This window comes from Odontesthes bonariensis, chromosome 11, assembly GCF_027942865.1.
Source record: "Odontesthes bonariensis isolate fOdoBon6 chromosome 11, fOdoBon6.hap1, whole genome shotgun sequence".
NCBI lineage: Eukaryota > Metazoa > Chordata > Actinopteri > Atheriniformes > Atherinopsidae > Odontesthes > Odontesthes bonariensis.
The window spans coordinates 8,558,079-8,583,193 of NC_134516.1; the positions used below are offsets into that span (position 1 = coordinate 8,558,079).

A 25,115-nucleotide genomic window follows, 5' to 3' on the forward strand; every position below is an offset into this window, starting at 1 on the left:
ATTTGAGCAGCAGATAAGTTTGGTAAAATACAGCCAAATATCAGTCTTTGTTAGAGAAATATTTTCAGCCACAACTCTGGCCGACATTCCTAGTTAAAGGAAAGAAAAAGCAGGTGAATGAAAACTTACTAAAGCAACAGTTTTCCCTTCAAAAAGTCCATCTTTGGAGAATAAAATATCAGAGTTATTAACAGAGTTTAACAGAGTTTAACAGAGTTATTAACAGAGTTATTAACAGAGTTATTAACAGAGTTATTAACAGAGTTATTAACAGAGTTTAACAGAGTTTAACAGAGTTTAACAGAGTTTAACAGAGTTAAGGTTAAATTTTCCTTTGTTTCTTTTTACCCAAGTTTACTTTTTTGGGTATTTGGTTTTGTACTTGAATGCAAAGTATGTGAGTATATAATATATTTGTTACTTTATGACATATAAGAGTAGTGTTCTGTTTATTGTGCAGTAGGCCTAAAATGCAGTTACAGAGAATTGCACTACTTAATGGCCAGATTTTCCTTTGGTTCTTTTTACCCAAGTTTACATTTGTGTGTCTTAATTTTGCACTTGAATTTTATATTCAATATTTATGTTTTTATTTCTATGCTGCAATCTATTGAGCTCAAATAAATACCGAATGTTCTAAATGACTGTATATAGTGTTTTTATTCTTCAGTCAGTTAATATAAACATATTTGATGTTAAAGATGTTATAGAACGTAACAGCGTTATAGAACATAAAAAATAACGCCACAGTTACTTTGCTGAGTAACTAATTACTTTTACAACGTGGTAACTGAGTTACTAACTCAATTACTTTTTGGGAACAGTAACTAGCAACTGTAACTAATTACTTTTTTAAAGTAGCTTGACCAACACTGTTGCTCTGCTTTGCTCTGGAATTGTAATGAGCGCTGTACGACTGCTGCAGACCCGTTCTGAAAGCCTGAGTCCTCCTTTAGAGCAGATATCAGGCGGCCTCTTCACCATGTGCATCTTCTTCTGTAGAGACAGATTTTAAACAGTCGTCCACATAAACATCCTTTTTGACTGCATCAACCACTTCAGCTGGAGACTGTTGTGCATTATCATCAGCGGTTCTTTGCAGAGCATCATCTGCACAACTTGGCGAAGACACAGCTCCAAACAGATGAGAGACTGATCCACTGGAGGAGTTTACTCATATTAAAATAAAACTAACAAACAGAAATCAGTAAAAATGTATCTGATACTTTGGGAGTCTTTGCTTGTTTGTCTGACAATTAATTCTCAGTGAAGATGGAAAGTAGGAGCAGTTCCAAACCTGCACAGTAACTGGTAAAAAGCTTTAAGGATGAAACTTCTCCTAAAGATTGTTGTACTTTGTCAGTTTGAATGTTTTACTGACAGCATTGTTGTCCCGTTGTGTCTGAAATGGAGGGAAATCTGTTCCAAAGTCATTTTGTTCATGTGATGAAGGCAGCCAGCTGCAGTCTGCAGATTCAGTCTTTATGCTGTGAGCAGGGCGTTTCTGCCCTCTAGTGGCCACAGATGGTATCTACAGAAAAGGTCAAGCTGGAGATGTTACAAATGACTGACACTTCTGGTTTGACCTTTCACAATAAAACGCTATTAACGCTGTGCTGCACCTCACAGACGTAATATAAAGCTGTTTAATCTGATAACAGCTGAAACTTGTTTTACTCAGGAGTGACTGAATGTAAATAAGATGGTGGCCTCTTTGTGTGAAAGGCGCAGGTTTCTTCTTCAAGTGTAAACTAAGCTACAGTTAACGCTAGCTAGTTAGCAGCCGTTAGCTAGCATCTTTGTTCGCTCCGGTTATATTTAGTTTAAAAGTTAAGTAGAGAATGAGTGAATGTGGTGCTAAAACGTGGCTACTTCATGTGACAGTAAATTTAAACAGAGCAGACTTTATAGTTCTCGCTGTACCATGGTACTGGTGATCTGACTTCCGGTTAAATCATGAAGCATTGATTGATGTAGCTGTGCGGTTTAACCGCCAGAGGGCAGTAATAACGGCCATTTCATTTCCCAGCGCTTCTTCATGGCAGATATGAATGAATAAACACACACAATAAGGTCTGTGGAACACAAACATGATGCATGATGAACTTCTCGACTGTAACATGTGTTTAGGTAGAATTAAGACTCTTCTGAGGCTCCAACAACTTTCTGCTTTCAGCCTTTCTGCTGCTCAGGATGCAGAAGCTGCAAACTCTCCTGAAAAACCTTGTTTTTAAAATGGAATTATTTTTCAGTGATTTTGACAGTTTTGACTCTTTGAATATAAGGTCACTCAGACATATTGCATCATAATCAGACCTCTACGTGATGAAGGACACTGCTTGGCCACAGATCTGAGCCTCAGTCCTGATCTCACCATCGTGGAGTCAGTCGGTCCAAAGCCAGAAACAAACATGATTTGGCTCCTGAGACGGAGAAAAAGGTTTTCTGTTCAGAAGGAAAGAGAAAGCATATTAAATGAGTGATTTGTCCATTTGCAGGCTGTCTGGTCCCAGAGGATCCGCACTGGAGCCTGGACTCTCAGGTCTTTGGAGGCCTGCTGCAGACTGAGTGCTGTCAGCATTTAGCTGAGAGCTGCCAACAAGCCTGCAGACTCTCAGTGTTGTTTGACCAGCGACTTCCAGAATGAGAGTTTCACTGAGAAATGTCTGATATCTTCTTTTATTCTGCATTTCTAAATGTTAGCGTGCACACCTGTTTGCTGCTGTTTAAAAGCTGACTCGTGACTTGTGTCACACCTGATGAAATGATGTGTGAAAGCCAACAGCTGGAAGCTTCAGGGATCTGCCTCTTTCTGAATGAGTCCATCAGCAGCTGCTCAGGAACACGCTGGAACATTTCTTCTCCTCAGCAGCAGATCAAAGTGTTTCTGCTGTAAACTGGCTCGTACAGAAAAGGCCTCTGAGATCCAGCTCTGTTTCTGCCACAGAGTCACTCGGCTGGAAACTAAACTGAACTAAAACTCATCCTTCTAATCCTTTCTTACAGTTAAAGTGCTTTTAACCTGTTTTTTCCTGAGTGTTCAGTTGCTGCATCGTTACCCTGAGACGACCTCCAGAATAAATACAGAGAAGCAGAAATAAATCCGGCTCCTCACAGCACTGATGCAACAGTTATGGCTTCTCTTTGTTTCACACAACAACAAAATGATTTCCTGCTGAAGCCAAAAGTCAGAAGTGTGAACGTCAGGATGATGGTCACAGGGTGCCGTCATGAATATGAGCTCCAGAGAAGAAGAAGCTGCAGCCGCTCAGAAACATCCAGTAAGACAAACGCTGCCGGCGGCTCTTTGCCTCCTCTCCATCAGCAGATAAAGAGACAGAAATCCTCATGTGGTCATCATCAGAGCTCGTCTGACCTGATGTCCCTGAAGGGGTCCCTGCTGCCCCCCCCACACAGCGTTAGTGCTGCACTGCAGAAACTGTGTTGGCACAATGATCAGAATCAGACGCCTTTTGTGTCCCGTATGAATGTAAACAATGTCCATCCTTCTGTTACTGGTCCCAAAGCAAACATTCAGACTGCTCTAAAGAAGCATCCATGTTGTTAACAAAAAAAGAAAACAGACACACAAATGAGACATGAAACATGAGGAAAAGTCTAAAGCTAAATGCTATCAGGACAAGAATGGACTGAATCTGAACAGTCCAACTTTAACCTGTGATGGTTTCACAGGGGTTACCGTCTCAGGTAGGAATAAAACACCCTAAACCCAGAGAGATGTGCGACAGGAACTGATTTAGTATTAATACAGCTGAAGAGGACTTTCTGCTTTAACTGCAGTCAGGAGAGCCTTCAGCACACTTCATTTAGATCATCTGCTCTGACCTTTGACCTCAGTGGAGCTGAAATCATGTTTTAGCTCCTTCAGGATGTGGCTGCTGTTGGTCACAATCAGCCTGGAATGAAAGGAAATTTGATATTTTGTGCACACATCTGTGTTTCCTTCTGGATCAGCTTGAGCTGTTCTCTGCTAACACCATCAGGTCAAAACTTTCATTTGTCCATATTTTTACGGTAAACTCAGTTATTTCCTGCAGCCTCTGCTCTTGTATTTGGGCTCGTTCACATCTGATACTGAAACAAGGCCGAGGCTGTCCTTCAGGTCCCGGATCAGAGCGTCTCTGGAGTGTGGGACACGGGGCTCTCAAGGCTCACGCGTTGGGCGGGACCGTCACGCGCGGTCCTTTTGGTCTTGGAAACGGCAGGAAACAAGCACGTCTCCCATGAGTCTGAGTTATTAAGCAGTTATTAATAACAACAACACTAATAATAGTATTACTAATGAAAGAACCCCATTCCTGCAGCCTGGGATGTCACTCTTGCCTGCATTCAACACTTGAGAGCCCTGGTGGGACATGAGCTGAGGCAGGAAAAGGAAAACTAGATTCAAGATTCATGTCTTCTAAATGATGAAAACAAAACAAGCAACATCAAATATGTGAACTGGGAATATTTTACATTCAAAAACAGTAAATTTCTTAAGAAAAGTAAGTTATTATGTACATAAATATAGGATCAACACTAACATGAAAAAAGCTCTTACAATTATTTGGGAAGCTTTTATTTTTTGTCCTCACCGGAAGTGATATCTAACTGCGTCTCTGTGAACTTAACAACCTCTTTGCATCTGTCTCTGTGCTTCCCTCTAGTGGCCATAAGCTGTAACTACACCCCCAGTCAGGATGAACATTGAAATGTGGGAAATCTTTCTAAAATGAGGTTTTATGATGGAAGAGAGCAGTCATATTAATACTTTAACAACACTGTCATGTTTAGTTAATGCTGGAGTTTTACCACAGCTCACATTTCTCATCATTACTCAGTGAAGATGGAAAGTAGGAGCAGTTTCAAACCTGCACAGTAACTGGTAAAAAGCTTTAAGGATGAAACTTCTCCTAAAGATTGTTGTACTTTGTTAGTTTGAATGTTTTCAGCATTGTTGTCCCGTTGTGTCTGAAATGGAGGGACATCTAAGCTTTATTATTTCAAAGGCTGAAATAATGAATATTAATGAATATATTATTTGGCAGCGCAGCAGCTTAATGCCTGAAGGAGTGAATGAGCCCACAGGAGGGGAAATGTGTCCAACTCCCCATCAAAGGGCTGAAACACCACGATGCTGCTGCTCATGTGAGAGTCCAAAGTCTCTTTGAATGAAGCCGTTCGTTGTTCAGTTTCATCAAACATTTGTCTCGGCTCTTCACAGAATACGTCTTGGAGGCAGGTACTCGTTTATGGTTCACCACTAACAGCAGCTCTCTCACCAATGTTCATGGAAAACTCTCTTCATGTGCTAACTGGAGAACAGCGGGCTTCACGGCAGCATGGAGTTTTTCTGCCTTTCTTTCCCTCCTGGTTTTTCCATCTTTGGCACACCTTCACCCACACCGAGAACTGCGGGTGATGCGTTCAGGGCAAGCTACAGAAATTCAATTACCAGACGAGAAAACTATGATAAGGAAAACTACAATGCATTCAAGGAAACCTGTATTTCTGAGTGCTACAAATCTAACAGGGGTTACATGAAGTTTACCCTTATATGTCCCGATCATGCTTGGCTGTGTTGTTGCTTTGCTTCTGAGTCTCAGGTGGGGCTGAGCAGATTTCCTGGAAGCCCTGGGCGGAGTCTGGATCGCTCCTGCTGTCACACCTGCTTCTCATCTGCCCTCTTCGGGGCAGCTTTATAGGAGCTGCAGGGGCAACCAGTCTTTGCCAGATTGATTGTCTCACTACCCTTGTGGTAACAAGGCCGCCTCCAGTGATCAGGACTTAATAAATGTTACTGATCCATGTTCAGTTCGGCTCTAATGTAACTAATATCTGCTGGAACTGTGAAGGAAGGGGACTCTTCACTTAAGGTGATGTGTCGCCCTCTTGTGGTGTAAAGATAAACTGCATGATGTCAGTTCAGCCCCCGGACTGCAGAAACTCCATATTTTTACTGAACTGCCACAAACAGGACAGATCTGTCAAAGATGAAGGAAATAAATGTGGAAATATATACAGAAATATATGAAGAAAAGTGGGAATATAAATATAAAATACTTGTATCCCTGTTCAGAGGCAGAAATCTAAATTTGAGCTAAATTGTGTTAATATTTGATGAACTGAAATGTGACTGAATGAACAGAAACAAATAGCAGACAAAGACACACGAGGTGCCGAACACGTACATAACTGTGTTGAAATATTCTGAGATGTGTAAAACCAGAAATGTGACTTTCTTTAATTAATTGTTGTTATTGAAACGTTTCATATTAGCTCAATTATTTTTTTACTGCTTATTCTGCTGCAAACTGTGAGCACATTTGATTCTTCTCTGAGTTTTTACCCTAAAATTATTTTCATCAAATCCCCTGAATTGAAAACAACTTGTGAGAACTGAAACACTCTCGATCACTCTGAGCTGTCTCACCACAGTGATAAACAACCATTCCGCTTCATTTCTTCCTCACCTGTGTGCTGCTGAGCTTTAAATACTTTTTTCCTGCCTGGGGATTGAGCCCAAAGCTTCTAAACAGCTCAGAATCAGTCTGACGCCCGGAGCCAACAGGTCACACGCAATATTCCTGGGAATTCACTAAAAGCTCAGCTTTGGGAACATTTCTTCGGATGATGGCTTTCTTAAACACTTCCATTCAGAAACCGACTCCTCTGATTAAATTCCAACTCCAAACCTTTTCTCTCACTCATCGTGGTGTCAGCAGCTCGTCCCATTACAGTCACTTCTATAAGCACCAACACGGGGATGCCTGAATGCCGACCCGGAGGCTTTAAAACCTCACTGAACAAACCAGCCCAAAGCCGGGACTTTCACTCCTGATGGCAGCTACAAAGAGGATTTCACTGTTTGCAGCAGCCGGCTGGACTGGGACTCCTCTGTGGGCTGGAAACCTGCAGATCTGCCTCTTTATTTCACATTCTGTTCCTGGTTGGATGTCTTTTTTTACTCCAACATTACAGCTGCTTGGGTATCCAGCTACACAGTTAAACACACATTTTATTCAGAAATGACTCTATATAAATCAATAAATATTGGTGTTTATTTAGTTCTGCATTACATTTACTTTCTGTATTATTACTGTCTGTACATGTACACAAAGGGACAAATTAAACATGTGAATGTATGAAAACCCTGGGATTTCAACATCAGTTCTCTTTAAATCATGTGATCATAGCAAACTTTATATTTCACACAGTAAACAGTAAATATTTTCCAACTCTTCCCTCTGAACATGAAACAATCCCAGAGGAAAATAACATGGAAACTTAGCCAGCTACTCACTTTAAAGCCATCAGGTCAGCTGTTGTCCATCTGTCTGCAGGACATCAGCACATTCAGCTGCCACTTCAGAAAAAGCTCATTTTCACACCAGCGTTCACAAACACATGCACGTACTGAGAGAAGCAGGAAGAGTCTCTGCAACATCTGGATCCAAACAGCAGCAGCGAGGAAAACCGGCCGACATGTTCCACATCAGGAACTGTCGGTCCAAAGCAGATGTTGTGGACTGTTCAGGTCCACATGCTGTTTGTAAAGGATCCTTTCAGTCCTCTTTGTGAGCGTTCAACAGCAACATTCAGCAACATTCTGCCATCAGGAACCAGCTCCAGTCCAGGTGTCCTTTCATCATCTAACAGGAAGTGAATGTGTGAAACATCAGGATGAACCCCGGCTGCTCACCAGACCTCTGCTCATTGGAGCAGAATCAGAGAACATCTGTCAGCAGGTTGGAATCCATCTGGGCTGATGGCAGCTCAGTGATTCCTCTCTGATGTCACAGTTTGTCACATGTGCAGCAAACTAACTGCAGCTGACTTCAACTGAATGGTCTCAGTTGAAGTCAGCTGCAGAGAAACACAACCTGCTGATACTCAGTGTGAAGCTTTGACTGGAAACACACAGAAAAACAACATCCTGGAAGAATGGCAGCTTCCATCTTTAAAGGACTGGAAGAGGAAGAAGTTTCCAAGGAATCATTCAGAAGAGTTTCAAACAGAAACTGACTGAGTCCATGAATCTGAAAAGGTGTTTCTGAGTGAAAGAGACAGACATGAACAGACTGAACTATCTGTTCAGCAGGGATTCTCTGACAGGAGGACACTCTGTATACTCAGCACAGAGACAACCAGGAACCAGATAACCAGAACCCAAATCCAGGATGCAGAGGTTCTTCAGTGAATGTGGTGCTGAAGGTGTGGAGGTGGATCAGTGTGTCAGAGGAGACTCTGTAGAAGGACAGAGTGCCAGCAGGACGGTCCACATACACTGCTGCTCTGTTAGAGACAGAGGAGGAGGAGGAGGAGGAGGAGGAGGAGGAGGAGGAGGAGGAGATGTCTGTTACTCTGTTATTGTGACAGACAGAGTATTTACCTCTATCAGAGCAGCTCAGACTCCAGGACTGATCATTCCATCCAAACTCACAGTCTCCTCTTCCTCTCCTGCTGATTCCTCTGTAACTCACTGATATAGAAACGTCTCCTCTCCACTCGACCTCCCAGTAACAGCGACCAGTCAGAACATTTCTACACAGCAGCTGAGGCCACCAGACATCAAACCTGTCTGGATGATCAGGATATGACTGAACCTTCTCCACATGTGTCACCTTCCTGTTGTTGTCAGACAGTTTCAGTTCTCTGCTCACTGTGTTTGTGTCGATTGTGAGTTGACAGGAATCTGAAGGAGAGAACAAACACAGTCCAGCTGCAGTTATTGATCTATCATCTGTTCACTTTGATCAATGAGTGATGTGACAGTGTGACGATGGCTGGATGTCATGAATCAGATGAAGAACACACTCACACTTCCTCAGCCCTGGTGTCAGCCATCGTTCTCCAGCAGGCTCCACCCTGAAAGGAGGAGGGGGGTCAGAGCAGCACCGTCTCTTTCAGCATCAAACATGGACATTACATGGCTCTCACACACATTGTTCTTCACTGAGAAAGGAACAGTCCAACATCTGGACACATCCACTGGAGTGGAGCATCTGGAAACTACAATGAGCAGAATCAACACTGACGCGTACAAAACTGCTTTGTGGAAGTCACAATTTCTTCTCTCAGCCGTCTCCTCCTTTTCATCTCTTCACATATGAAGAACACTGTAAAAACTCCTGATCTGACCCAGAGCTGCAACCTTCTATCTGCCCTAAAGTCTGACTGATCTGCTTCTGACAGGAACATCCTCTGCACAGCAGCCTGCCTCAGATTCTTCACATTGGTTTCACTGTTTTTTCTGACTCAGCTGGGAAATGTTAAAGTGACTTCTTTTCTGTGCACATGAAGCTAAGTGACTGTCAGAGACAGTTTGAGGCAGGTTTTTAGCTGTGACAGCTTGTTTCCACACTGACCACTAACAGCTGCTTCATCATCACACTGAGGATTTGTTCCCTCACATTATCATTGCAGATCCTGCTGTTGTGAGGACAGCAACACATTTCAGAGGGATCAGCAGCATCAGCTCACCACACTCCTTCCAAATCTTATCCAGGATTCATTTCCACTTTGAAGTGCAGTCACATCATCAAGCTTCTATTTAGTCCAACATCCACACTGTTATTGAACCTGATTGATAATCTGATATATGATCAAGCAGCTTTTCAGCATCTATCAGATCTGCTGCCTGGACAAGATGAGCTGCAGCAACTTCATCTGCTCAAAGATCTCTATTCAAAGCCAGAGTGTCACAAAGCTGATATCCAAGATTGGCAGCACGTTCCTCTGTCTGTTCGTCTGTTACCTTCATATTGAACTAAACAGATCAATGCTGCAATGCCACTCGTGTGTGATGTTACACGGAGCACTGGCACCAATAGAAGACAACATGGATGAAAGAGTTTGGAGGGAATGAGCGTTCAGGACCAAAATATTTATGATGTCTCATTTAAATTAATTTTCTGGGTCTGTTGCTGTGATTCACCATCAGGAACCTCCAATCAGCAGGATTTATGAAGGAAACTTTACCTGAACCACAGGGGTTTATAAATCTTTGTGCTAAGCTAGGCTAACATGTCCTGGACCCATCCTTGTAATTGAATCAGGGTCAGAGGACCAAAAAGACGTTTCTAAAAATGAAAGACTGTTCCTTTAACATGCAGAGATCTGTCCAAACTAAATCAACTCGGACCAACAGACACTTCTCGTTGTTGTTCCTGCAGATGTTCACCTTGCAGACCTCCTCTACAAATGGGTTAGGGTTAAAGGTAAAAAGGCTCCTACATGTGTGATTGTTCATGCAACACTCAGCAGGAAGCACAGGGCTGAGTGCAGGACAGAGAACATGTTCCCAGCTCCTCCTCCTCTATCAGACACTGTGAGGCTGCAGCAGGCCTCTCCATACCTGAGTGTGTGTGGATCCTTCAGTGCAGCCCTCAGCAGCTTCACTCCTGAGGCTCCTGGATGGTTGTAGCTCAGGTCCAGCTCTCTCAGATGTGAGGGGTTGGAGGTCACAGCTTCAGCCAGAGAAGCACAGCCTTCCTCTGTGATCAGACAGCCTGACAGGCTGCAGACACACAGAACAACAGAAACTCTGAGAGAACTGCTCTGAAGCTCAAGCTGAAGGTCATCCAATGGTAACAAGATTCTTAGAGAAAGATTCTTTTCATCATTTTGCTCAGTAACAGTTTCAGATAAAATGAGAAGAAAATATAAACAATCTTCTGTGACAAACAAAGAGGAAACATGGCAGCAGTGAATGAAAAACCTGGATGAAAAGAAAACCTCTGAGAATAAAAACTTTAGATTATTGTGAATATTTAAACATTTCACTCTTCACTGAACTCTGCACACCTCAGACTTCCAGCACACCCCAGAGTTCTGTCATCTCCTCAAATATTCTGATGACTCTGCAGCTGTTGGCTGTATCATGCACAGTTCCTCCACATTTGAGTTGAGCTTTGCTCACAGCCTGACTGGAGCATTAACTGGAACACCTTCCTTATAACTGTTCACATGCAGAGGAGCAGAATCCAGTTACTGACTGAAGTCTGTCTGACGCTGCAACTCTGCGGCCTGAGTGAGAACATCTCATTGTTGGATATGTTCCCAACAGAGCACTTTGCTCTCAGGCTGCAGGTTTACTTGAGGTTCCCAGAGTTTCTAAAAGCAGAATGGGAGGCAGAGCCTTCAGTTATCAGGCCCCTCTCTGTGGAACCAGCTGCCAGTTTGGCTTCAGGGTACATGTAAGTACAGCTGAACTCACTGTACACCTGTTGTCTTTAAGTTACTTGAATGGTGATTTTATTACATGCTTTAAGTGACCACCAGCTGACATGTAGTCTTAATGGGCTGATTTTCAGTCACACTTTCAAACTGTGACAAAAACCCCAGAAAAATCCTTGAATGAGAGCAGCTTTGTTGGGAATTCAGCTGGATTAATACACACCTACACTTTACTGTTTTTACTAAAAGAAACAACAAGAAGGAACATCCACTGAGCACCTCGGTCCATCTGAGCCCAGCTGAGCGTACACGTGATTTCATCCTCATCTACATTATCTGGAGTGTTTGTGTAGTTTGGAGAAGCTTGTTTTCATACAGTCCTTACCTGAGAGTTTCCAGTCTGCAGTTTGGACTCTTCAGTCCATCAGAAAGCTGCTTCACTCCTGAATCCTGCAGGTTGTTGTTACTCAGGCCCAGTTCTGTCAGGCTGGAGGACTGGGAGCTGAGAGCTGAGGACAGAGCTGCACAGCTTCTCTCTGAGAGGTTACAGCCACTCAGGCTGAGGAGGGAGAAAATACATTAATTAATCAATCAGTCAAATAACCTTTATAGAACTCTTTCCCATTTGGTTCCGTTTATTTGTCCGTGGAAATAAAGTAAAAAAATGATAGAATAAAAGAAGTTAAACAGTTTTTTAGAGTTTCTCATCCTCCAACATGACAAAACAGACATTAAAATAAATCGTAAGTTACGTATGTAACTACGGTTCTATTTCATCCCTACTGACCGCCAGAGGGCGGTGCTGAAAGCACTGAATGTCCCTTCGCGCATGCGCCGTTCGAGTAGTAATACCAACAGAGTCACACCTGTGACATGTCGGATGATCAATCAGAGGCTATATAGCCTGATGTCATCCGTCACTCTGTTCCTACAGAATCTTCTCGCGGAATGCAAGGATTCTGAGTGACGGAGAAGCTCTGGCGGTTATCCGGGATTCATAGAACCGTAGTTACATACGCAACTTACGTTCTATTTCATCCCTATTGACTGCCAGAGGGTGGTGCTGAAAGCACTGAATGACTAATACCAGCGGCGTCACGAGAAATCCAGAGCAAATACCTCATTGAGAAGGCTCAGAGGACCCTCGCCGCAGAACCTGATCCAGAGGATGAGGGGAGGCCAGATTAACCTCGTAAAATCGGGTGAACGTGCTCGGGGAAGCCCATGATGCCGCAGCACATATTGCTTCCATCGGACCCCACTCAAGGCAGCCCAGGAAGCGGAGACGCTCCTGGTAGAGTGCGCCTTCACACCAACGAGTGGGGAGCAGCGTCCCGCAGCGTAGGCGTGGCAGATGACGCCCACGATCCAATGGGAGAGGCGTTGCTTGGAAGGATGACAACCCACCCAGGGCCTCCGTAACACAAGAACAGTTGATCTAAGCGTCGTATAGCAGCAGTGGCTGCAATGTATGCCTCCAGTGCCCTCACTGGGCACAACAACTGAGACCCATCGGCCGTTCCCTCTGACACATGCTGAAACCGTGCCAATCTCAATGGCCGGTTGCAATGAGAACGAGATAACACTTGAGGCAGGAGTGCAGTGTTTGGCCACAAGGTAACACCAGAGCCATCAGTACCCCATCTGAATCAGGAAGGGCTGACAGAAAGAGCATGTAGCTCGCTGACTCTCTTAGAGAAGACAATAGCCAACAAAAAGGCAGTCTGACATGATAGCCACCTGAGGCCTGCCTGCGACAAAGGCTCCAATGGAGAGTGGCACAGAGCTTTAAGAACCAAGGGCAGATCCAAAACTGGTGCCCGCGGAACCATCGGTGGGTGCAACCTACGAGCACCACGCAAGAAAAGATAAACTAGAATAGGGCTCCCCATGGTACAGCCCTCAAAGTAAGGCCCGGCCGATTATCGGCCCCACCGATATATCGGGCCGATATTTAACATTTTTGGGATATCGGTATCGGCCATACTTTCCATAAATTTCCACCGATATAATTTTCACAACCAATTTTGCAGCCGTTTCGTTCTGAACGCGTCTGACTCTTCTGCTCTCGCAACTTTGAGTTCATGAGCATTGCCCCGCCCGTCACAGCATCTGATTTGTTTGGCACATACAACCAATCAACAGCAAGGCTGCGAACGGTTTCAAGGCGGCCGTGGCGCAAGTTGGGGGCGGGGTGGCTGGCTACTGAACGCTGTGAGCGGTTTCAAGGCGGCTGCGGTGCGGATGCAAGCGGGACTTCGGTGGTGGAAGTACGACTTGAAGCAGAGAGAACAAATTCCCTTCAAGGTAAGCATATACGAAGCCTTATCCCCTATAAGTCACAAACACACCAACGTTGCAAAAGCACGGCACCACAACGTCTTTATTAGTACAACTAGTGAAAATGGTCCGTTTGTTCTGTGTAACGACGCAAACCTTTAGCTCACATAAGGATAACCAGAATGACAGTGAATACTCCTCACTGAAACGGTTGTCCATAAAGCAGTCTCAGCATAGTGTACAGTCATTTTTAAACCCCCACATGGAAACGTGAACGTGTCTGTAGTTCTACACGAAAGGTGGACTGAAAGCCATGGTCAATGAAGACCAAATAAGACGTGTTTGTGTTTGTTCCTGAGACTAACAATTTGTTAGTGCAAGCCTGCTAGCTACTTGGTAGCCTGCCGGTGTGAGAGCCTATCTTGTTCCGTAACAACTGGTTACCCAGCATGTTAGAACCAACGGTGATTGGTCGTAATGTCCCTCTTAATTAACTTTAATAGAATTAAGTTTTGGCCAGTCGCTGCGTTTCAAACATCTGGAGTAACATCTTGTTACGGGTAGCCAGACAGGCTGTCACACCACCACCAAGTAGCTAGCAGGCTTGCGCTAACAACCATGGTGTTAGGTGAACAACTTCATGAAGCTGTACGCGACGCGACTCAGACCCTAAAAGCACATTGCACGTTTAGCCGATTAGTTACTTTATTATGCGTTGCTAAGCCCTTTGACCATTTAAATACGCCCGGTGTGATATCAAAGTGCTGGCAGTTGGCCGATCTGTAGGGAGTTTGTCCAGACATTAGATGTGCGCTAGGTACAATGATCCAAATACTTCTTTGTAAATCGCCTTTATTTGTGACGTGGAAACATTATATTTAACTCTTTATATTTAAATATACAGGTCTATCTATATGATTTTGACTGACATCTGACATTAAAGTTAATTATTATATAGTATTAACTAAATATGTGTATATATAATTAATATATAATAATACTTTTTTATATATAATATATAAATTATTTAAAACATGTACAATTATTAGAACAACGTTTTTTTTTTACAATGTCTGAAAATAGATTTAGTTTGTATCAAACATTTATTTTCTAAATCTGTCTTTGTATTAGATTGCAACTGCTTATGCTACCCTGTTACCCAATTTAACTTCTGTCACATAATTTTCCCTCAATGCAGATGGATAGGCCTACAGGAAAGACACGAGCCAGAAGTGCAGTGTGGGACTACTACAGCCAGTCAGGTGTCGGTAAAGCAGTTTGCAATGCATGCAAAGTCCTGTCAGCAGCTGCTCAAGCCGTCCAGCGGCCACAGCCACAGTCGGAGGCGTTGAGGACTGGGGTGCCATAGCAGTCCCAACTGGGACAGCAAATCCCTTCTGGTCGGAAGACACCACGGGATGCCGTGACAGACCCTGCCGGAGCGGGAACCATGGCCGTGCTGGCCAACACGGAGCCCCTAGCAACCTCTCGTGGCCCTCCTCGGCAACCCGCCGAAGAGTAGGCCAAATCAGCGACAGGGGTGGAAAAGCATACAGAAGGACCCTTGGCCAGGGATGAGCCAATGCGTCCTGGCCCAGTGCACCTGATGCCCCCTTAAGGGAATACCATCGAGGACATCGAGTCGATTCCTCTGTGGTGAAAAGATCTACCTCTGCCCGACCAAAGAGGTCCCAGATCCTGAGCACTAAGTCGCTGTGAATGGACCACTCTTCCCGGGGCAGTCGCCTGGCGGGAAAGAGAGTCTGCGGCGTGGTTGTGCTGCCCTGGTAAGTACACTGCCTGCAGGGTGGACAGGCGAGGAGAGCCCATTCCAGGAGATCTCTGGACACTTCCAGAAGCCACGCTGACCTGGTGCCACCTCGATGGTTGAGGTGGTAGACCGCAGAGGCGTTGCCTGACCGAATCGGAACCTAATTCCCCTTCAGGTGGGCAAAAGGTGTCCGAGAGCCAGATGCACAGCACGCAGCTCCAGTACATTTATGTGTTAGGGCGCAGTGACAGCAGACCTAAGGGCACAACCTGAGTGACCGGCGTCAGTTTGCCCAGTAGCCGCAGGGAGGCGACGTACGGAAACTGCCGGCCCAGCCTGAATCGACTGACCCACCGGAGTATATTGTTCACCCTTGAGCAGATGAGTAAGCCCTCATGTAAGGTGAATCCGGAGACACCCCAAGAAAAGTGGTTGTCTGAGATGGGGTCAGGCAGCTCGTCCCCAAGGTGGCCTGGAGGCCCAACTGGGACACATGACCAAGCAGACGACTTGCATCACGAGAAGCATGCGCCCGGGATGGGGTGCAGAAGCCAATTGTCGAGGTATGGAAGAGCCTTCATGCCGCAGAGGAGAAAGGTCTGCTTTTACACTCCAACTGAACACCCTCGGGGAGAGAGAGAGCCAAACGGGAGCACCGGAGAAAAACGGCGACGCTCTGCCGCAAGAGGTACATGCAAGTACTCATCCGTCAGGTCTGTTGAGGGAAACCACTTGTCCCTCTTAACAGTCTGAAGAACCTCTGCCGTCGTGAGCCTGTGAAAAGGCAGCACCTTTAGATATCGATTCAGTCCCCCTGGGACCCAAAATAGTAGCCTCTGGGTTGCTGCAGAGGATCAATTGTCTCTACTGCACCCTTGGCCAGGAGGGCAGAAAGCTCCTGGCCCAGTGCTTGAGCTTACACCGGGTCGGTGATTATGGTCACCCTGACCCGGCGTGACATGTGAGGCCGGCGTTGGAATTGTAGCCGGTAACCAGAGGTAATGGTGGAAACCACCCATGGATTCCTAGCATGAGCAGCCCAATAACTGAGCTGCTGATTGGAAAAATATTCGACGATTGGCCTGGTGGCCTCATCGTCCGTCCCCATGGCCCTTGATGGGGCGGCGGCCAGAGTTTGTGGCACATCACGATGCAGAGCCTCATCTGGTGACACCATAGTGTGGCCACCTCAGGTTCAACCGCAGGCATAAGATCCAAGCCTGCCTTAACCGACTCACGTAAAGCCGCCAACACGCGACCATCTGTGGAGAGGCGTGAAAGGCTCTAGTTCCGCCAACAAGCGCGTAACTCAGAGACAGAAGGGGCCCGTCTGCGCCTGAAAAAGGCACTTCCAGGAGCGGACTCCTCAACCTGCGGGACGTCCAACTGCAGCTGCCTCAATGCCATATGCATGATGTCCCGCATAGAGCTGCCACTCAACCCACCAGCTGCACTATGAGACGAAGAGAGTGAGTCAGTCTCACACGACTGCGCCCCTTCCTCACTCCTAAAGTGAGGGGCAGAGGCAGCCAAAGACAACACGTCCACCTCCGAAGCCAACTCCGGCATGGGTGGAGAAGAGAATCCAACCAGCGAAGGATCCAGCTGGCGTGCCTGAAGAAGGGATTTCACTGCTGCCAGTTCTGCAGACAAACGCTCAACTCTCGTGGAAAGGCCCTGATCAGACTTGGCTCGACTCTTCTTAGGAGGAGCCACAGAGGCTGTGGCCTCATTCCGACACTTCGAGCGCCTAGGGAGGGTCACCTTCCCAGAAGGTGGAAGGTCATTGCCAACCTCGGGGCGCAATCGGGCCAGCAGAGTCACCCACACAGCACGGGGCATGTAACCACAGTTCATGCAGGAATTCTCTGATAGGGTCCCCACCAGGTGATCATGTCAAAGGCAGGCAGGGCACAGGTCGCCATCATCTGCCTGAAGCACGTTACCACAATCCACACAACAGTGGGAGCCATCCATGTTCGAAACTGACCCGAGTCCAACCGCAGGCAGAAAGAACAGAGGAGCTGACACTGTCAGGTACGTCCAGAATACAGGACGACAACCCAGAAACTGGGAGAGGGGGCGAAAACGCTGCTGTCACCAATTAAAGCTCAGCACAAAATAATGAGATATTAGCTAAAATCGGGAGAGGGGACGAAAACGCAGCAGTCACCAATTAAAGCTCAGCGCAAAATAGTAAGATATTAGCTAAAATCGGGAGAGGGGGCAAAAACGCTGCCGTCACCGATGAAGGCAAGAAAACTCCGATGCTACCATAGGTAGCTCACTCCAAAACCGGGTAAGCGGTTGGCTAAAATTGGGAGAGAGGCGAGACGCCACTGTCACCATATAAAGCAATCAAAACTCAGATGCTACCACAGGTAGCTCGATTCAAAATTGAATAATCAGCTGGCTAAAATTGGGAGAGGGGGCGAGATGCTACCTTCACCAATTAGAGCTCAGCGCAAAAATAGAGTGAGACGTCAGCTGAAACCGGGAGAGGGGGCAAAAACGCTACCGTCACCGATTAAGGCAAGAAAACTCAGATGCTACCATAGGTAGCTCACTCCAACACCGGATAAGCGGTTGGCTAAAATTGGGAGAGGGGGCGAGACGCCACCGTCACCAAATAAAGAAATCAAACTTAGATGCTACCGCAGGTAGCTCAGTTTAGGGAACTAAACAATCAGCTGTTTAATATCAGGAGAGAGGGGGCGAGACGCCACCGTGACAGATTAAAGCAAACAAAGCTCAGATGCCACCGCAGGTAGCTCCATTCAGAGCTAAACAATCAGCTGTGTAATATCAAGAGAGGGGGGGGGGGGGGGGGGGGGGGGGGCGAAACGCCACCATAACCGATTAAAGCAATAGCTCAGTTCAGAGCTAAACAATCAGCTGTGTAATATCGGGAGAGGGGGGGGGCGAAACGCCACCAAACCGATTAAAGCAATAGCTCAGTTCAGAGCCAAACAATCAGCTGTTTAATATCGAGAGAGACCGATTAAAGCAATAGCTCAGTTCAGAACTGAAAAAGCGGTAGGTTAAGGCGCTACCGTTACAAATCAAAGTGCAACAACAGCCGGAGAGGCTAAGCTTAAGTAGCCAAGCTGAAGTGTGCGTATCATACCACCAACCTGAAGCTGTGAGTCAGGAGGGGGGGGGGGGGCGCAAACGCGACCATCCCCAGCACACAGATCGGTCAAGGATCAACCCGTCGCAGCCCCTAGGAGGGCGAAATATCGCTGCTCCAGCCAACAGGCAAATGGGGCGTCAAATGACGGTGAAATGACCAAGAAAGGTTGATGCTATGCAAGCGAACCGCACGCGAGAAGAAAAAGGAACAGAGTGACGGATGACGTCAGGCTATATAGCCTCTGATTGATCATCCGACATGTCACAGGTGTGACTCTGTTGGTATTACTACTCGAACGGCGCATGCGCGAAGGGACATTCAGTGCTTTCAGCACCGCCCTCTGGCGGTCAGTAGGGATGAAATAGAACCACACTTCAGTTCAGAGTGAAGACATGCAGCTGTCTGTGTGGAGCTGTTTTTCAAGAGCTTCTAGCTGTAAAATATTATTTTTTGTGCCATATTAAAAAGTTAGAGTCAGACTTGGTGAGGAGCTGGGACTTGGAGATCCAGATTGTAGTCACCTAAAGGCATCTATTTATAAAAATCACACTTTCCAATGAGTTCAAACATGTCTTATTTACTTCCATTAACACTTAGAAGGATTCTGTCTGTTTGGGAAATAAATTCAGCTTCTGATTCACTAAAGGATGATGTGGCTTTGTCGCCACACATCTGTCTAATTCACAGTCGCCTTCACAAAGGAGGTTCACCTCAAACCAAATAACCAACCAAATATCATCCCTTTGCCCCAGTGCAGTGTGCTCACATTTAAAGGTTTTATGCACTATTTTAAAGGAAAAAACTGCTCATATTTCTGTAAAGTAGTTTACTTTGGGTATGTGATGGATCTGTGTTTTAGGACAAATCTACAGGAATGGAAAGGAGTTAAAGTAAAAGAGCACTTTAGCATTTTTCTTTAAACTGTGTGTGTTATATTTCATTATCAGAGTTTTAAGAGTTATTTAAGCCAGATAATCAAAGGGCAGAACAGATCAACCTGTTTCATTGATCAAGGTACCTGGAAGCTGCTTTTTCATCTAATAACCCAGAATTATATGAGCTCTCACCTGGAAAGTTCATGAATCCTTACCTGAGAGATTCCAGTCTGCAGTTTGGACTCTTCAGTCCATCAGAAAGCTGCTTCACTCCTGAATCCTGCAGGTTGTTGTTACTCAGGCCCAGTTCTGTCAGGCTGGAGGACTGGGAGCTGAGAGCTGAGGACAGAGCTGCACAGCTTCTCTCTGAGAGGTTACAGCCACTCAGGCTGAGGAGGGAATGAGATGGAAGGAAATAACTTGATCTATTAATCAATCAAACTACATTCATATTTGATAAGTGGAAGAATTCTGTTTCCCTGTTTGTTTCTGTTTATTTGTTAAAGACATTAAAGTGTGATGGAAGATGTCTACATGTGCCGTCTTAGCTCAGTAGATGGAGAAACTAAAAGATGTATCTGCTGCTGTTATTGGCTCATCCTGTGATCAGATCAGCTCAGCAAAGAACACCATGTGAGCAAAGCATCTTCTCAGACTAACAGTCAGCTGTTTCTCCAGCACCAAAGTGTTATCTCGCCCAGCTCAGCTGGTTAAACTGAGTTTAACGCTGATTCTGCTGTTTTTCTCCAGTTAATAAGTCAACAATGTATTTATAAAGAAATATATCTGTGTTTGTACTCACAGAGCTTTGTTGGAGGCTTTGACCACTGGCAGCAGCCTCAGAAGAGCCTTCTCTGAAGCAGAGTACTTCTTCAGGTCAAACTCATCCAGATGTTTTCCTGATGACAGTAAGATGAAGACCAGAGCTGACCACTGAGCAGGAGACAGTTTATCTGTGGAGAGACTTCCTGAACTCAGGGCCTGTTGGATCTCCTCCACCAGAGAACGATCATTCAGTTCATTCAGACAGTGGAACAGATTGATGCTTCTCTCTGCAGACAGATCCTCACTGATCTTCTTCTTGATGTAATCAACTGTTTCCTGATTGGTCTGTGAGCTACTTCCTGTCTGTGTCAGCAGGCCTCGTAGGAGCCTCTGATTGGTCTGCAGGGAAAGACCCAGGAGGAAGCGGAGGAACAGGTCCAGGTGTCCATTTGGACTCTCTAAGGCCTTGTTCACAGCACTCTGATGGAGATGTTCAGGATTATTTTTGTTAAATATTGTTGACCACACAGAGGTTGTTTCTTCTTCATCTTTTCCCATCAGGTTGAGTCCAGAGTTGATGAAGGTCAGATGCACATGAAGAGCAGCCAGAAACTCCTGAACACTCAGATGGATGAAGCAGAACACCTTCTCCTGGTACAGCCCTCTCTCCTCTCTAAAGATCTGTGTGAACACTCCTGAGTACACTGAGGCTGCTGAGATATCGATGCCACACTCTGTCAGGTCTGATTCATAGAAGATCAGGTTTCCTTTCTGCAGCTGCTCAAAAGCCAGTTTTCCCAGAGACTCAATCATCTTCCTGCTCTCTGGACTCCAGTGTGGATCTGTCTCAGCTCCTCCATCATACTTGAGCTTCTTCACTTTGGCCTGAACCACCAGGAAGTGGATGTACATCTCAGTCAGGGTGCTGGGCAGCTCTGCTCTCTCTCTGGTTTCCAACACATCCTCCAGAACTGTAGCAGTGATCCAGCAGAAGACTGGGATGTGGCACATGATGTGGAGGCTTCGGGATGTCTGGATGTGGGAGATGATCCTGCTGGCCTGCTCCTCATCTCTGAATCTCTTCCTGAAGTACTCCTCCTTCTGTAGGTCAGTGAACCCTCTGACCTCTGTCACCATGCCAACACAGTCAGGAGGGATCTGATTGGCTGCTGCAGGTCGTGTTGTTATCCAGAGGCGAGCAGAGGGAAGCAGCTTCCCCCTGATGAGGTTTGTCAGCAGCACATCCACTGAGGTGGGCTCTGTAGCATCAGTCAGGGGCTCCTTGCTGTGGAAGTCCAGAGGAAGTCGACACTCATCCAGACCGTCAAAGATGAACACAACCTGGAACTGTTCAAAGCTGCAGATTCCTGCTGCTTTGGTCTCAGTAAAGAAGTGATGAACAAGTTCCACCAAGCTGAACTTTCTCTCTTTCAGCACATTCAGCTCTCTGAAAGTGAATGGAAACATGAAGTGGATGTCCTGGTTGGCTTTGCCTTCAGCCCAGTCCAGAGTGAACTTCTGTGTTAAGACTGTTTTCCCAATGCCAGCCACTCCCTGTGTCATCACTGTTCTGATTGGTTCATCTCTTCCAGGTGGGCCTTTAAAGATGTCTTCTTGTCTGATGGATGTTTCTGCTCCGCCTGCTTTCCTGGATGCTGCTTCAATCTGTCTGACCTCATGTTCATCATTGACCTCTCCGCTCCCTCCCTCTGTGATGTAGAGCTCTGTGTAGATCTGATTCAGAAGGGTTGGCTTTCCTGCTTTAGGAATCCCCTCAAACACACACTGGAACTTCTTCTTCAGAGCACATTTAAGTTTACGTCCACAAAGTTCTGAATGAAGACAAGAAATAACATCAGCAAACAGACAATTCAACCCTGTACAGAATGAGTATCTGAACATCTGCTGTTCTGTGTGCTGAGACATCAGTAAATGTGTCATTTATCCAGCAGGTTAAACCTTTAGAGAAATCCTCTTACTGCTCTGCAGACGGTCAGCCAGCTCCTGCTGCTTCATTCTCCTCAGGAAGTGAGCTGTGATCTTCACTAATGCCTCTCTGCTGCTCCTCTGCTCTTCATCCTCACCCTCCCTCTGACTCTCTGAGCATTCTGGGTAATCTGGACTCAGAGCCTTCTGCATCTTCTTCAGCTCCTCCTTCACAAAAGTGAGCATGTTGTCCTCCAGCAGCTGGAACAGAAAACTATATGAATGAGCCAATCAGACTGAAACCATGGAGCCGAACATCAGATCCATGTTGGACACACTGACAACCCACTGGTCTACAGAGTGCAGCATGGAGATGGCTGTGAGCAGAACAGATGGGAAAGTAGTTGTTGTACATGTACAGACCATAAATATGGAGTCCAGCTGTGTTTGATGCTGCTGGGCAGACGGACCACTGGGACCCTCTGAGCTCTGCTGGTCCACTCTGTGGAGGAATCATGAAGATTAAGATTAGATTTACTGTTATCTACATTACAGGGAACATACACAGAATTTCTCCTACGCTTTTAACCCATCCAGGTTGGCACCTGTTGAACACACACAGGGTCACCGGACATCTGGCGGGTCACACATTCATAGAGACAGATGCCATGTACACTGGAATCACAGCACCTTGTCAAAAAGGGGGGTGTGCGGAGAAAGGATGCAGATCCTTGTAGAACAAAACTTGATTTATTTTCACAAAAAGGTTTTAACAAAAATCGCGGCTTAGCCGGATATCAAAAATCTTAACGAGACTGTGAACAAAAAACAAAAGACTTGACTTGGCATGGATAAATACAAGTTTACTGTGACATGGACCATGGACGACGGTTAAGGATCTGACAAAACAATGAGGGAACCTGGAAACTAAATAATGTGGAGGGTGATTAGGGATAGAGTGCAGCTGATGGGGAAAACACAGGTGAGGGACGTGAGGCTGATGGCAGGGCAGGACATGGAAAAAACTATAAACAAGACCTGAACCTAAAACATGAGAAAACTAAGAACTTAAGCAGAAACTAAAACATGGTAAAACCCCAAAGACATGACAGAGGTGGAGCCGGAGACCCTCAGGCGGGCAGCCGGACCTCCGACGATGGGGGTAGACCCCCCCTCAAGGGATGGATTCCAGACATCCCAAAAATCTGGGGGTGGGAGGGAGGGGCTTGAAACTTTGAGTCCATGGGCCAGGGCCCCATGGGCTCTGAGGCTGTGGCAAGGTCGGGCCCCGCGGCCTCTGTGGCTGGGGCCAGCTCAGGCGGTGGGTCCTGGGACGCTGGAGATGAGGTGGCCGGGGAGACGAGGGAGGAGGTGTACAGAGCTGCCACCTTCTCTGGTTCCATGCCGAAAATGGCCATCATAGCAGCATGCTGTACTCCCCGTGCCTCCTCCCTGATGTGGGACACATCCAGTGCCCACGTTTGGAGTGGCTTCTGAGAAAAACAGTCCAATACTTTATTTGCCACCTCCAACTTCCTCCAGTTGTCGTTCTCCAGCCCCAAGGAGAAGAGGGCACCGACCAGCTCCCAAAAGGAGTCTGCCGCATCCATTTTTGGTCAGATCCTTCTGTCAAAAAGATGTGACACACCTGGGGAGCATGGGGGTACATTGCCTTGCTCAAGAGCACCTCAGCTGTGGCAAGGAGGTGGACACCCCTCCAGCTGTTAGTTCACCAAACTTTTTTTGAGTGGGAACCGAACCACCAACCTTCTGGTTATTGGACGACTGCTGTGTTGGTGGAAAACATCCAACACACACCGCTTCACATATGAACATAGAAATGGATGAAGCAGAGCTGAGCTCACATTAAACACATGTTGGAGTAAAAACTGTTCAAACTGACTCTGCTGCATTTTACTCTGTTACAGCATTTACACTCAGCTCACCTCTGAGGGGATGGATGTTGGGCTGATTTCAAGACAATAGGACGACCCATCGACCGGTCACTCTTCATGGACACACAGCTGGGTTCAGGCTCAGCTCCAGGTCCAGGTCTGGGTCTGGGTCTGGGTCTGAGTCTCTGAAGGATCCTGACAGAGAAACACTTGTTTCATTCAAACTAAAGTATCAGTGATAGTGTCTGAGTCTGCAGTGAGACGGCCTGTCAGAGAGTCAGTGTGGCTGCTGTGGAACAATGTTACTTTTAACAAGGTTTCTTTGGAGATAATTAATAACAGATCAATTACCTGCATGATTGGGGTGTTGCTTCAGAAGCTAATTTTAAACTGACGTCATTAAACACAACGTGTGAGAACATGATATTTCTACATCAGCCGCCCTGTTCACTGCATAATCAGCATCTAGTAAAAAAGCCACATCAGTGGACAGATATTCAGTAATATTCTCCCTTTGTTTTAATAAAGAGCTGCAGGACTGAACTAAAACATCACATCACACACATGATGCAGCTCATTAGTTCATCAGAGACATCAACAAGTCTCAAGTAATTCAGCTGGAAACTGGTTATCATCTGAAACATGATGCAGCCTCCACTGAATACTGACAGCTACTCACTGCTGGGCTGATGGAACATTCCGTTTGAAACCAATGAAGAAATCCTTCGACCGGTCGCTCTTAAAGGACACACAGCTGGGTTCAGGTTCAGGTTCAGGTTCTGGTTCAGGTTCAGGTCTCTGGTGGATCCTGATGGGGAAAAAATGCTTTTTCAGCCTGCATGCATGATATACTTAATAACCTCTAAATCAATGACCTGATGTTAACTTACTCTGCTTTCGAGGCCTGTAATTTGAAAAGTGGGAGATCCTTCTGCAGTTCGCTCTGTGAGGACCCACTCCTGGATCCAGGTCTCTGTCCCTTCCTGTGAATAAAGGTGGTTTGGTGATGTGAGCGCTGAGCTGGGACATGGAGAAGAGTCATGGACAGTTAGAGATGGTCACCTCACCTCTGAGCTTTGCTCTGGCTCTCATGTTCCCCACACAGAGAGGTTTTAGTGTCCTCACTCTGATCCATGCTGCTGAACTCACATCAGCTCACACACACTTTCTACCTTCTTCTGCAGAGGAAACACAGATCATTCATCTGCACAGCAACTCACATCCTCCTTTCCATCATTTATGTAAAAAGATCAGCTGCTCCTCTGATTGGCTCAGATTCTCTGTTTCAC

General features: G+C 46.0%; 1 protein-coding gene and 1 long non-coding RNA gene across 2 annotated transcripts in view; one reads left to right on the top strand and one right to left on the bottom strand.

Annotated features, from left to right (window-relative positions):
* LOC142391563 (uncharacterized) overlaps positions 1-25,115 on the top strand; it is a 251,014-nt gene that overhangs the window by 28,570 nt on the left and 197,329 nt on the right. The gene's annotated exons all lie outside the window — the stretch shown is intronic.
* On the bottom strand, positions 24,549-25,073 carry LOC142391330 (uncharacterized). Its single transcript, XR_012770533.1, has 3 exons — positions 24,894-25,073; positions 24,717-24,809; positions 24,549-24,634 (listed from the first exon to the last, which is right to left on the bottom strand). It is a non-coding gene; the product is annotated as an uncharacterized LOC142391330 (long non-coding RNA).